The 15,281-nt window shown below is 28.8% G+C and overlaps 1 protein-coding gene across 3 annotated transcripts in view; it reads left to right on the top strand.

Annotated features, from left to right (window-relative positions):
• The window catches only part of LOC126847706 (small conductance calcium-activated potassium channel protein), a 168,364-nt gene that overhangs the window by 46,031 nt on the left and 107,052 nt on the right, over window positions 1-15,281 (top strand). For 2 of the 3 annotated variants that reach the window (XM_050588094.1, XM_050588087.1), the window contains exon 3: window positions 4,194-4,250. The exons of the other annotated variant lie outside the window; for it this stretch is intronic. The gene's annotated coding sequence lies outside the window, so the exon portion shown is untranslated. The remainder of the gene's footprint in view (window positions 1-4,193; window positions 4,251-15,281) is intronic. 3 annotated transcript variants of the gene reach the window in all.

Below are 15,281 nucleotides of genomic sequence, written 5' to 3' on the forward strand. Positions count from 1 at the left end.
CACAAGTCGACAAACATCTGCTAGATTTTCTGGCGATATTAATATTGTTTCTTTGCTAAGCGTCTTATTATTAATAATAGTTCTATAGTCGTTTTTCCACACTAGTTAAAATCATACTAGCATCCTCCTAAACATTTTTACGCGCAGGGTATCAAGCGGTTTAGTAACACTATGAAAAATATCTTATAAGCTAAACTAATAAGCGATATCTCTTTTTCGCTGCTACATTTAGTTGTATCCCCCCATCTTGTTCAGTAATACAATTATAGCTTTGGTCTAGCTTTCTGACGTTTCTAGTGTCATATTTTATAGCATAACTGTTAATACTTTTTTTTACAAGACTAAAGGAAAATGGAATAAATCATTCCTGGTAGACGCGTTTACACGCGTTCAATTTTATCGTAAAAAAGTCAATTGACATGGTAAATAACTATCAAATCCATTGGATTGCTTTAAGCTACTATTTTAATACAATTTCGTAAAATAAATATAATTTTTTTACGAAATTGGTTTCATTTGACTCCAGTCTGATCTCCAGTCAAAAATGCAATCCATCTATTATTACGTTTCCCAAGCAACTATACTAAAACAAAGTGTCATGAAATTCGACGTTTCTAAAATGTATTCTATAACCTCACCGTTAAAAGTATTAAAACTTATGTTATGTGTATTTTATTTTTGCCTATTCTGTTATTCTGGTATCATACTGAAGATCAAATATTCGATGATAAAAACAAATATTTCAGCGTAACGGGCAGCCAATCAAACTCAAGTATATAAATACACGGTAAAATATACAGGGTGATTCTTTTATAATGAACCACTCAATATCTCATAGGGTTTAATAATAAATTAAAACATTTTTTTTTCATATTGTTGTTATACAATGTGATTCAATTTTTCACAATTTTTTTTTATTCTTACCCCCCTCCCAACTTAGTTTTTTTGATAGCAACTTTTCAAACTTAAATGGTAACGCATATATTTTATACATTTTTTAAATTGAGAATAATGTATTAAAAATGTTGACTGGTAAATAACTAGTTTTAAAGTTATAAGAGTTTTAAAGTTAGGATGGGAGGGGAAGTGCGGTTGGGAGATGCGCTCAGATAAAAATAATACTACACTCCACTTTTCCTCCTGTTTTAAACTTGAAACTGCAATAACTTCAAAAATAGTTACCCGTAACTGGTTATCGACAACATAATTCAATAATAATAATAATCAGTTACAGCAAAATAACTATGTGATATTCTACACATAAAGGAAAAAGAAATATGCATAATTGACGAGTATTAATAAATAAGTTTACATGATCATATTTTTTGATCGTGTCAGAAATAACAGAGGATGGCTACATTTTTAATTACATGGTATAATATTCTCAAAAGTGCACTTTAACGTAGCGTCACTTCCACTTTGTCACCTTTCACTTTCGGTAGGTTCCTATGTTATCAGTATACGTCACAACGAGAAGCTGTTGCCCACTAATAATTCATCATTCTCCTTACTCTCTCCTACCCTACAGTCTTGAACGTTATTAAGACCCTCAGAGAAACCTTTGTTTAGGTTTTGTAGTTTTGATTTATTCCGTTATTTACCGACGTGCTGCAATCCCACAACTCGCAGAATAATGTAGGCGAGGATGGCGGATATTTGAACGTGGGATGGATTTGAACTGGATTTAATTAAACTGTTTATATTAGTTTAAAAAGGTTTAACAAAAATACTGAAGGTTGGTCATACCTACTTTACTTAACCTTCTTAATTTTTGTAAACTTTTTTAACCACTATAAATATTTTAATTAAACCGAGCACAAATTTGTCCCATCCTCTCCCAATTATATTTTATCTTTGGGACACAACTTGTTCATAATTAGCAACAGGTCTTAAACTTTTATTAACAATATAAATATTTAAGTTAATTATAAGATGTGCAAAGCTATTAACATCACTACCGTATTCGTTCTGGGATACGTTAAAATAATAACAATAATTACTTAGATGAAATAAATTAATAATCACATTTTTTAAGCATTAAAAATTCCATATACGAAAATAATAGAGAGTTAAACATGAAATTCTTATCACTTGAAAGAGACTAAAAACTTTTTTTTTTATAGTTAGTTAATATAAATGATTAAATACAATCCTAAAGATCTACATTTTACTAATACTAAGAGTTCTTAAATTGAAAAGAATGTACATTTTTAATGGATAATAGAGGACCGTGAGCTTACAATTTGCTAGTCTGAACTCCTTTAAAAAAAAAATGTTGTTATTTTGTATGTTTAATATTAACGTAGCTGATATTATAAGTAACAAAAATAATACTTTATTTTACCTTAAGGGCATGTTGTATATTAAAACTTGCAAAATTGTATGATATATTAGTGTGCCAACACAACGTGAATTTTATAATTATATTTACATAGCAAATAAAAATACAATTCGTATTCGTAAAACAAAAAAATCAAAACATTGAACACACTTCATCATAATCATTTCAAGGTTAGGTTAAAATTAGTAGGACAATATTATAAATAATCGGTTAAACAAACCACTTTGTTTTAGTCGTACGCATTTATTTGATAGTACCTTTTTAATTAAATTCCAAATAGTGCCTTTGCAGCATGTTCAAACCCGTAGTTTTGGCATTTGACAGGAAACAGCGCATTAATCAATAATCACTATTTCTTATTTTTTATTTATTTACTTTTTTGGCTATTTTTCCGATAATTCTAAATCTATTATTGCTTTTTTTTGTCGAACCTGAAAAATGTTTTTATTTTTTTTACTATGTCGACTGACTGAGGTTATGATAAATAAAAACCTTCCCAAAAACAAAACAGGACAGTTTGTCACATTCAAAGGTTGAACATGCGACTTCTGCAACCTTGTGTCCAAATCAAACATTAAATCAGACAGCACACATATGTTGCAGCAAAATCCAATATCATGTATGTATGTATCCACTCAGCGCATTTGCTAAAATGTGAATAAACAAAAACTTGAACATTGAGATTTGTGCCAATATAGTCCATATTAAAATTTAAAATGTTTCAAACTGAAAAATTACATACGTCTACTTAATTGCAACAGCAATTATAATCAAATAGGTAATAACTCTTATATATCATAAAACATAATCAATAAGTGTGTTGTTTAGCAGGTTAAGTAATTAATTAAAATACATATTTTTTGGTTATGGCGTGTTGGTGGCATGCCATTAGTCATTTAATTATTCATATTAAGCTGAAACAATAAATTGCATTCAAACAAACAACGCGAGTTCAATCTACTCGCAAATATACTTTTTACAATTATTATTATTATAAAATCTAAAATAAATTATTTTAATAATGATGTTTACACAATATAAATTATGAAATGAGAGCAGCAACAATTAAAAAGGTATTATTAAAGGCTTTATATAAAAAAAGAAGAAAAAAAGAATTAAAAGAAACTGCCATATTATTGACTTAAACTTCCTTAAAATCAAAATATTTTAGTTTTTTTTTAATTAAATAAATTTATAGTGTTTAAGACCTATTGATTGTCATGCTAAAATAAACAAAAAAAACATACAAATATACACACGGGTAGAATGTTAAGGCCGGTGACACACAGGGAACATTTATTTCATAAAAAAAATTCCCCTTTAGAGCTGGTGACACCCTAAGTCGTTCTATTTTAAATAAGAATATGTACATATGATCTTACTTCCATTCCAAGACTAGACAAAACATTTTCCAAGTAATTTTCGCGGCTCTCTCATTGAGAAATCAAAAATATCTCGATAGGTCTGAGATTTAAAAATATATATGAGTTTAAAAATGGTGTAAAATGTGCATTAAAGGTACATTAAAGAATGATTTTTTAGAAACAGTGTAAAATAAGAAGAACAAGTCCGTTATTAAAATAAGAATAATTGTATGGTCGACGTAGATTTAATGTCATTTAATCACTACGTTTATTCAACTCTAAGCTAGAAAATGGTCAATTTTTATGTCCTACTATATTATTATATATTTTAGTTTCCTATCCGTGGAATTGTACACGAAAAAAATAATAAAAAATATTTAAGCGTAATGCGATTGTTCGGTATACAGTAACAAATGTATAATTTACTTTTTTTTGTAAAAACATACGTTTAATTTTTTTAATATACTTAAATCTCTTTTCATTAACAGGTAAACAATCGCAGTTATGTAAAACCAAAACGCTGAATTTAACAGACCAATGATAGGGTAAGTCAAGTTTTTATTATAACTCTAAATGTTAAACTATATCAAAATTATCATCAAAATAAATATCTAAGTATAATATGATAGGTATGATATATGTTATATACATAGAGTATATATGAAGCTCTAAACTTAAATTGTATATAAGCTATATATACTATGCTGCTATTAAGCAACATAGTAGCCAAAAAATACTTATGAATAAATGTATAATATGACTTAAATTAAAGATAAATTTACCTAATCAACAAATAAAAATTGTGTAGCTATGACATGCATTTAAATAAAGTACGTTATCATTATGATAGTGTAGAAATGAGGGGTTTATTAGAGATTATTCAAATTTTAATTAATTTATCAACGAATTGAATTATCAAAAATTACTCAATCTAAAAGTACGCTTATTTATTTGAAAAAAAAATTATTCAAAAAACCGAAAATTTGTGTTACTTTTTCAATTTAGTTTACGAAATTTAATTTAAAAAAAATTGATTAAAATTAATAATAAAAACAATTCTTTTTTTTAGTTTTTCCTGATACATAAGTTGAACGTCTATCCGTGTATGAATGTTTTAGGACTTTGAATATCCCACGTTTTGTCAAACCTACATGTTGTAATCTGATTGCATTGGAATTATAAATATATCATATTACAGTAAATGTGTTGAGGTTTAAAAAAAAAAATTAAACTTTTAAGAGACTCTAACAATATCTGATGCTTTATTTAGGGTAAAATATATACGTTTTAGTTAATAAATTAAGACTTAAACCATATATTTTAACACAAGCAATACATTTAAATTAAAGTTTTATCTTTGAAGTTCAGCATAGGCTCGTCCATTTTAATCATTGACTAGATGAATAATAAACAATAAATAAATAATAATATTTACCAAATAATATAATTACTGTTTTATTAATTATTTACAAAAAATGCAATAATGGTTATTCATGAACTGTCATTACTGAACTTCATTATTCATCCAACCAAATCAACGAAATACTCATGAATAATTATATTAAATTGTATTATAAATAATGATGATTATATAAATATTATTGTTAAATACTCAATATTGAACTCTTTATTTAATTCAATTCATCGTTATTCGCACGTCCCTAGTAGAAATGCTTTATTTACTTTAACCCATCACTGACAACTACAATGGCTTATGGCTAACATATTATAACTTTAAATAGACCGTAGGACGTAGGAATAATTGAATAATACATTGTTTATTTTGTTTTTTGTTTCAAAAATAAGTTTTAGTTCAAAAAATTATTTTATAAATATCGTCTGAATTTAAACACTCATAAATCAACTAAACTATTTAACGATAAATAAACGACGATTTAATTTTAAATATTAAAAATCTTGATTTTTTTTTTTATTTCCTAACTTAAATATCTAACTGATGATTCATTAAAAACATAATTTAATATGTTAAATATTATAATAATACTGTCTCCTAAATAACGATAATTTATTTTTAAAATTTGTATTTCTATAGTATACAAGTTGCCTAAATTCTAAGAACCTACTATAGTAAAAATGATTAAATAACGAATACAAATATTAAATAAAAATATATATTTAAATTTTACTAAACACTGTATTTTGCTGTTGCATTTTTTCCAACTCTTGCTTTTCTATTTATGTTGTGTATTTACTAATGGACTTTATTTCCTCTCGATTCGTACATTTTTAATAAAAAAAACATTTCAATTAAAATACAGTGTTACTGAGAAATCAAACATGGAAAATGTTTCCTTATACAATAATATAATGATCTAACATACAGATTAGCTGTTAAGGTATGAATATTATAATAATGCACAGTAAATAATGAGAAACGGTTTCCGATATTAATAAAAATACTCGGAAAACGGAGAATTACTTATGTATTACATAGTGCCGTTTGGGAAGAAATTGACAAAAAAACATGTATGGTTTTTTATCATTAAATAATTCATCTACATATTTTGTATAACCCGTCTAGATCATATTAAACCCTAGCAACCGTTACGGTTTTAAATTTATATGAGTTAGTATAAGACCATAAGCACAAAAGTGTTGCCAACGTTATTAATATTTTTTTTAATCGTTTCCATTTATTTCAAGTAAATAAGGACTAGAAATGTGAACACAAATACTAGAACGATAAACTAATACGTTTGCTTGTTTTTCATGCAAGACTTATGTATCATAAAATCAAAATGTATGCACCCCGTATTTGCAACGAAGTATTGAGTGGATATTTTTAAATAGTCTGTATAGAAATTATATAAATCAAACTATTTACAATTAGTATCCCTCAGTGTACCGCTGAGTTGAATATTTAACAAATAGTTCTTGAAATGAACTGAATTGGTTTTTATTGTCCCCATACATTTCGTTTTCTACTCGGTAGCGCCGAATTGAACAACAATCGTGACAACGCAAGCTTGTAAGTATATAATTATTCTGTAATCCGATAGTGTGCAGGAGTAAACTGTAAACGTCAGCCTGTGCCAATGACCGCGCCTAACGTCATCGTTAAACGTAAAGGTCAAATTTCGGAAACAGACATATTTTGTCCTTACATTGGGCCCATTGTTGGGCGGATAAGAAATGAAAAAGTCGTTAAAAACCTGGGCGGAAAGACGAGGAGGGTGATAGTTAATTAGATACTTAATACCGTGCTCGACCATAATCATTTTTAACGTAACCTTTGCATCAATCACGGCGCATTTATTGTGTTGCCGCCAAAATGGAAGACGATCTATATTTTTCTGTCGGTAAACTTGAGAAAAACACATTGCTAGACGGTGGTCGGACCAACGAGTGGAAGAGAAACTTCAACACATTAAACAAATAGGTTCCAGCGAGCGTCTCTCAAAAGGCACGGCAACGATTAACCAAGTTTAGATGTATCATTATTTTTATTTTTATTATTATTAATTTATTTCGGCCATCATCGTAGCCGCCCTGAATACATATATAACTGAACCTCACCAAAGATAATTTCGACAACTTTAAGTACACTTTACATAAAAGTATACAAAACAGGTAAAATAGCAATAAGAAGTATAACGACAAAAGTATAGTCTCAATTAGATAAATTATTGTACCGATCCGGACTAACACACTTGCAAAATGACTGTTTCCGATCTAGATATAATTTTCTTTGTATATTTAGCATAATTGTGTTATGGTTGATTACATTGCGGTTGATGAGATTTCCGTGTAACTGTTCATATGAACGTACTCCAAGGATGACAGCATACTGCATACATCGTCGACTACGGATAACCATAAGCTTTGATGAAATACTGCAACCCAAAGTTCTGGTTATTGATGTCAGGGTTTGACGATACTAATTAAAATCTATAATATGATCAATTAAATAAGAAACGTCTTTCAAGTATTTTTGAATTATTTTAATTTATTATAATCTATGGAGTAATATCATTCAACATTTGTTTGTTTTTATCTCTTAATAGTGTAGTAACATAGATATAGACACATATACTTTGTTTACTTACGAATTATATTGAGGTAATAGACAATTGTTGTTACTTTATACGTTTTGAAAAATAAAATACTGTTATATATCGTAAAAAAAACATAGTATAATATTCCTAAGAATCATATGTCGTTTGGCTGGGGGTCAATAAGAAAATCAGCGAATCACGCTGAACGTTCCTATAGAAAATATGTGCATGTGGCTCGAAAATAATCATATAATTATCAGGACATATTCATGTATTGATGTATCTGCATCAAGTGTGTATACTCTTAACTTTTTTTCTAATAGATAGTCACGAAAAAAAATAGTTATCGATTGCAATTAACACAAATAACATATATCTATCTTTCTATGCCTACATGGTAAATATATTTATTTTTGTAATGTAGAGAATTATACATTTTGAAAATTCATTATTAAAAAACATCCATTTTATCGTGTTGTATAAATGTTTTACAAAAACTATTTCACATGTTGACTACCACGAATACCGTAATTGGTACTTAAACGCATGTAAAAATAAAAGCTTGGCAGTCTACTTGTTGTGAACATAAAAAAAATTAGATACAATTATTAAGTGGTAGCTTTGTTCGTTTTGTGCGTTTCAGTTATAGTATTTGTATTTTAGTTTTCTATACAAAAGCTTGTGTTCCAAATAAGTGATTAAAGTGACATTTCGAAATCATTCAAAATGTGTATGATTTTCAATGATATTAATCAGCTACGTTTAAAATATCGCTGTTAATCGCTCATTATATTATTTGTACCTACATCTAAATTCCTCAGTCGTTAGTGCACTATACCATTTTACAGACTGATCAATACGTACAATGCACAGACGAATTCAGGGACGAAACTAAATTACTAATGATCCGCAAACCCCATTGAAAGAGATTACTCGCATTGTGACGGGCCCGCGCAAATACAAATTATTTAATGTGCTTCGAACGACTAAACGTAATGTGTTTCAAATCGAATTTTGCATTTGTGAAATCGCTTCCAAAAGGCATAACGATTGTTTGGTTGTGCCTACGTTAGTCGTACCTACAAACTACCAATAAACGCGATTACAGTCTAATTTTTAATATGCTTGTAAAATAATATACGATTGTGTGACAAAAAAATGCTTTTACCGGCGACTTATTTATACAAATAAAAATCTATTATATATATTTACAAACTGTATTATAGGTATCAAGCATGCTATTTTCAAATAAACTTTTGCGTTTATTAAAACAATAAACACACATAGGTATAACAAATAATGAATGCATTACTATTGTTGAAATTCATTTTAAAATTTAAACAGCTACGAAATATTAACATAACAAAATTTGGATCAATCATAATCGCAGTGTACGTTAAATAATACATTAATGCATACCTATAATATTATCGCATGATTATCTCAACGATTGGCCACAGCGCAAATTAATAGATACTTTCGAGCAGAAAGTTAGGGGTTATTAATTATTTCAATGCAAAAAAACTGGTTATCCCGACATATGTCTAATGTAGGTAATACGCCCGGAGGGTTGAGGTACCATGGGCGGACTTTTACATACTAAATATATATTCTGATCTGTAGCTATTGACACGCATGCCATTAAAATCACGACAAAGAATGTAATATTGTTGAGTAGAACGACGTCCTTACCGATATTCAGCGATAACAAAAAGAAAACCGGACCATTTCGAGTGGCTTGCACAGCAACTCCATTGGACCATTTTTTTTTTTTTGAAATGAGTGGTGGCACAAAAGATGACGACCGTACAAAGTCGACGAAACTAATAGAAAAAAAAAAATGTAAAAAGGCCGACTATATATAAATATATATTTTTTTCTTTATGATTATTATTCACTTAATCGAACGGGTGAACCGCGTTCGGAAATGTCACGGAAAAAAATATCTCGATATAACCGGCGCGTTCTTTATTTTACAAGAGTATTATATTGTTCCTGTTATATGTGTACTATATACCTATGAGCGAAATTCATATTCGGTAGAACCGCCTGAAGAATTTACGACTCTACTTAATATTGTCTATTATCGGCCGTAGATATAGTGTAGTGTACCATGTTGGCACGCACTCCAACGCGCGTGTACTGCAGATATTAATGGGCCCGGATATTCGTACGAATCGCTCGGGAGACCATTGAAATTCTTTCAAGCTTAACGCCATTTACACGGGCCGAGATAGGCGATAGTATGGTGGGTTATACAGCGCGGTTTTCACCATTCAAACGTCATGTTATTATCAGTTATTCATTCGAATTTGACACGTCAGTGCGTTCGAATAGGTGTGGACATCCGTATAGGCGACTCCGTGGCTCTTTGACAGCATGAGCGGAGGAAAAAAATCGCTTTCAATAGGTGCAACCGAATACAGTATATTATCAAAACTCTCGTGCACGACCAGGGAGAATGTTTACTTTGTGCTTGTATGTGAGTGTGTGTAAGTATCATACTCGATGTCGTATGCGCGACGACCGAGCTTATCGCCGGGTCTTACGGTAAATGGACTCAAAAGTAAACTTACTCTGCACCACGTGTGATTTTTCCACTTTAAAAACAGCTCATGACAACGCAAACAATGTACAACGTCCGACCTGACGTGCCTCCACACTATAAGTGTCGATGGTGTACACTATAATAACAACATACACCGTCATAACATTTTTACTATGAATATTATTTCCCAACGTTACATTCGACCGAGCTATGTAATATATTATATATATACATATCTATATTATTTGGTACATATTTTATACGAGTACCCTATACCTACGTTAGGTTTGACTTTTTTTTTATCTTTGCCGACTCTTGTAGTGTTAAACTGAGCGTTTCCATTAGCCAGCTTTTGCCCGAATACGTATTTTTCCGTGTACCCGTATGTGACACCTCGCGTTTATTACTATTATTATTGTTACATTTACAAAACGAAACCACTAGCAAATGTGCTATATAATAATAATAATAATTATAGCTGTTGCCAATGTAGACCGATGAAACCTATTGTATAATACGCCGAAAGTTTTGAAAATAATTTTCGTCAAACCGCCGCGCCATCGTGTTTTAGGTTATCCGATATATAAAGTCCACTTGTGTTTGACATTTTATCGGCCGGCCGACGTATAATAGTTTTACATTATATATGTATTTACGCAGAGTCTCGTTATCTATAGAATATATTTTTTTCTGTTTTTTTTTTTTGTGAAATACCATAATTTACCCATAAAACAGAAGTCACGTTGGCGTGCCGTATCATCGTTTGTGTATGACCCACTAGGACGTAATGAGCCCAAGCACGCGATGCGTTTTTTATTGTATAACGAAAGCCACGAGGGAATGATAGAGAGAGAGACAGAGAGAGACTGCTTAGAGAGCGCGATAAAAAATTAAAAGCGTAATTCGCCGAATTTAATGAAGAATCCAAACAATAATTATTGTAACCTGTCGATACCCACACAATCGACAAAAATATTAGACGGCAAAATAGAAAAATAATATAATCATTTGTTTTAAATGCAAACCTCCAATCTTTATTTATATATTATATACTATATAGTATATTGTATTACATAAATAATATAAAGTAACATTACAACTTTGCGCTACGATATTTAAAAAAAATATTTGTATTAATTTAAAATTGTTTTAAAACATTTGTTTTACTTTTTTTTGGAAATAATAATATATAGAGTAGAACACACCACAGAAAGGCAATGCGACGAAATTATAATTACATTTAAAATACCAATGTACACCGACAAACATGGTTATCTGATTATTGTAAAATGTCGTATATATAACTAATATGTGTTTTTTATGATCACAAACGTAGAAATTATAATAAAAACACATAATTGTCATTTACCACAAAGTAAAAGCCAAAAAGTAAATTAAAGCAATAAAGAATATTTTTTAATAAACAAAGGATACAGATAAAATACATATCATTAGCTCTCATTCGTAATGAACACATTAAATTGTTATTTACCTGTAGGAGATCCGTAGGCTTTGAACTAACCCCATTTAAAATATGTGTATAAATATTCAATATCTCCTAGACATAGTAGAATACACAACCAATCACAATAATATGAAATGTGTAAATATTGCTATTGTAAAAGTTTTAATCATATGAAACATATTTTTTTAGGTATAAGCTTAATTTCTAAGACTTAGTTGATTTTTTTTTATTCTTTTTCTCCTCGTAGTCTTTATATTTTACAACCTTTTGCGGTTATATTTATGTTAATGTTCTTTATAGCTGAAAAAGCACTAACGTCATAATATTATGTGATACGAATACACAATGTTAAAATCGTTAAGGATTTTTTATCACAGTGATTATTTCATTCGTACTGTTCTCGATAATGCATTCTTTTGTTTGTCATAAAAAATATATTCATGCTACTACGTCAGCATATGTTTTTATCATTATTATTTACTATTATTATTATTTAGTATTGTTTACTCTGTATTTGAGAGACCAGCATTTTTTTGTTTATTTCCATGGCTTTTAATATTATAAACTATTTAAATGCTTAGGGAACTTCGTAAACATTTCACAGTTGTATTTATATCGAGTCACAATTTTAGTAGACAAACTCACATACTCGTACATGACTTTTAATAGACAATATAATATACATTTTTTTATTTAATTTGTTGTTTTATATAAAATAACCAATTTTTATACTTAAATAGGATTTTATAGATATTCGCTAATAATTGTACAGTACTCAAAAACTACTATTTACAATACACACTGCTAAAATTGAATGGTTGACCATTGCATATTTAAAGAATTTTTTCCTGGACAAAAATTGTCTTCGGTACGACGCGTCGTGACGGTGATTCGTGTCCTTTATAATAGTATCGTCAAATCGCTTAAACGAAGAAAAATACATGAAAGTATTTTTTGTTTACCGATGGACTTGTTTAGTATTTATTTGAGAAATGGGCCAAACTCTGCAAAACTTCATCGTTCGTTTACTTTGTGGTTGAGAAGTCATAAGGTTTTTAGAAAATTTGTTTTGAACTTTCAGTGACGTTGATCGACGATATAAATGTGTCATACAAAATGGTAATAAAAGTATTCCATCACAAACTCATAAATATTAGTTCAATTGCGAGGTATGGGCGTAATAGTAGGTCCGTCGGATCGGTTAAAAAAGTACACATCCTAGATGGTTGGGTAAATATGGCATGGTGCACGCATTTTATTGTTACGTCTGAAGTAAAAAAAAAAAAACTATATATGTACTATCAAGGGTGCTCACACGGAGAGGCAGGGAGGGAGAGGAGAACCTAGCTTCTTTGGAAGTTAAAAAAAATGTATACCCAATATCTTAAATTTTTAAAATCTATTACAAAATCATAGGTTGTAGCTTGTAACCTACTATTGACGTTTTTCAAAATATCAATCAGAAAAAAATTACAAAGATTTAAAAAATTGTTTTTTGTATTCATCATATTGACTTAAGATTTCCTTTTTTTTGTCCTCTATCTTATTTGCTATAAGTGTTTTATATCTAAAATCACTTTGAAGGTTACCTTTTTTTGTTTTTCGTGAACATGTTTAGATGAAAATGTTTCTTATAAATCGCTGTCAAGGATGTGATAAAAATAAACAAAATAAATTACCTACCAAAAAAAAGTTCTAATTAAATAAAATAAGTAGAAAGTGATAAGAAATTAATAAATAATTACACATCACGGTTAACCATAAAATAAAGACTGTGAACAAATTGCCTTTACCTAGCTCCTTAATAAATAGGGGATCTGCCGTTCTCTTAAAGTTATAATATAATACCTATTTGTTATAATATATGTATAAATGTAATTGTTAACTTTTAATAATATCCAATATTGTATAATCAAAATGATATGTATTATCTTTAAAAACAATACAACAATACATATGTATTGAAACGATTGATTTTAAAATATACAGATAAGCGGTACTATACACAAGAACGGCTACCGATTTTATGCGGGATTCCTGTCGTCAAGAAACTTACCCTCGTTTTAGTTTACCATCCGCCTGCCCATAAACTATACATGATGACGGTTACCTCTGTTGACGGCGAGAAACCCGCATAAAATTGGTCGCCGTTGTTGTGTATAGTTCTCTATCGATCCGTAATCGTATGCGATTGGTACTAAGGTGGGTCAGAATTAGTAACTGTAGTACTGAAAATTAATTAGAAGTAGATCTAAAATGGGATCTAAAATATATCCAATTTTCTTAAAAAAAACTATAGTCAATCTTATTACGGTGTATGGGTAACAACACATGTGCTTGTACATCGCTCGAAAACAGAGTACAGGATCATGTAGAAAGCAAGAAATGAACTACATTCATTTTCCTGAAGATAAGGATAAACTAAAGTATGTTGGACTCAAATAAAGCACTTTTGAAAAGGAATTAAAGGAAGTCTCTGTAGATAGAAACAAACGGAGATGCATTGATAGATATTACCTAGATAACAATTATTGTAATATTGTTTTTAATTTATATGAATTAATTAAGAACAACATTCATTACAATAAATATCAAAATATATAATGAACAGTATATATTATTTAAATACTAAACAATATTAGGGATTATATTGTTGAGAAAATACTTAATATTTAACACAAACTCTTGGTCAAATATAAATATGTTAAAATTGTTAAAAAAAAAAATTGTATTTTAAATTATTTTTACTGTATACCTACGGTACTTACATATTACATAGTTTCATTGCAATATTTATTTATACTTGTATCTTATTATTTTTACTATTTTTATTTTACCAATATTATAATGATCATTTAAATACAAAATAAATGAAGCATACTAAAATCTGAACATTGTATAGGGTCTTGATAATTAATTATTCTCTATATTTCAATTCTACTAGTCGTATAAATAATTTACAAACTGAAGTTTTGGCGCGCATATAATTGCCTGATAATGTATAATTTACAGCCAATCACAGGCGGAGAAAAGCTATCTAAATTTCTGCGAGTTTATATATTTTGCACATATCTATTAATTATTCAATTATTTAATTGTATCTTGATATTAACAATTTCAAATAATATAACATTATTATAAATATGTAATATACTTTCATATCGACAATACACCTCAATAGTACTTAAATATTTAAATTATAAAAAACGATCAAGTTAACAATATCACTTAACAAAAGTAATCAGTAGATTTATTCGTTTTCTGGGTAGTTATTATATTTCAAGATATTGATAATTATTCAAAGAACGAGAAACATTAGAAAAAAATTAAGCAACACTTGTGGTTATATATTGTATTTATATTTATATTATATTATTGTTATTTATACAAATATATTGTGAATTGGACATTTGTCCGAATAAATAAATAAATTACTTATGGTTATTTAATAAAGAAATGAAGCAATAAAATATTCAAATAAACCCTTAACCACAAAAATAATACTCCATATACTAAACAAGAAAGATTCCATATTTTAATAAAATCT

Source organism: Adelges cooleyi, unplaced genomic scaffold, assembly GCF_023614345.1.
Source record: "Adelges cooleyi isolate 19-005CV unplaced genomic scaffold, UGA_ACOO_1.1 ACOO_flye_CR_arks_rails_tigmint_CR_PRNA_1, whole genome shotgun sequence".
Lineage (NCBI taxonomy): Eukaryota > Metazoa > Arthropoda > Insecta > Hemiptera > Adelgidae > Adelges > Adelges cooleyi.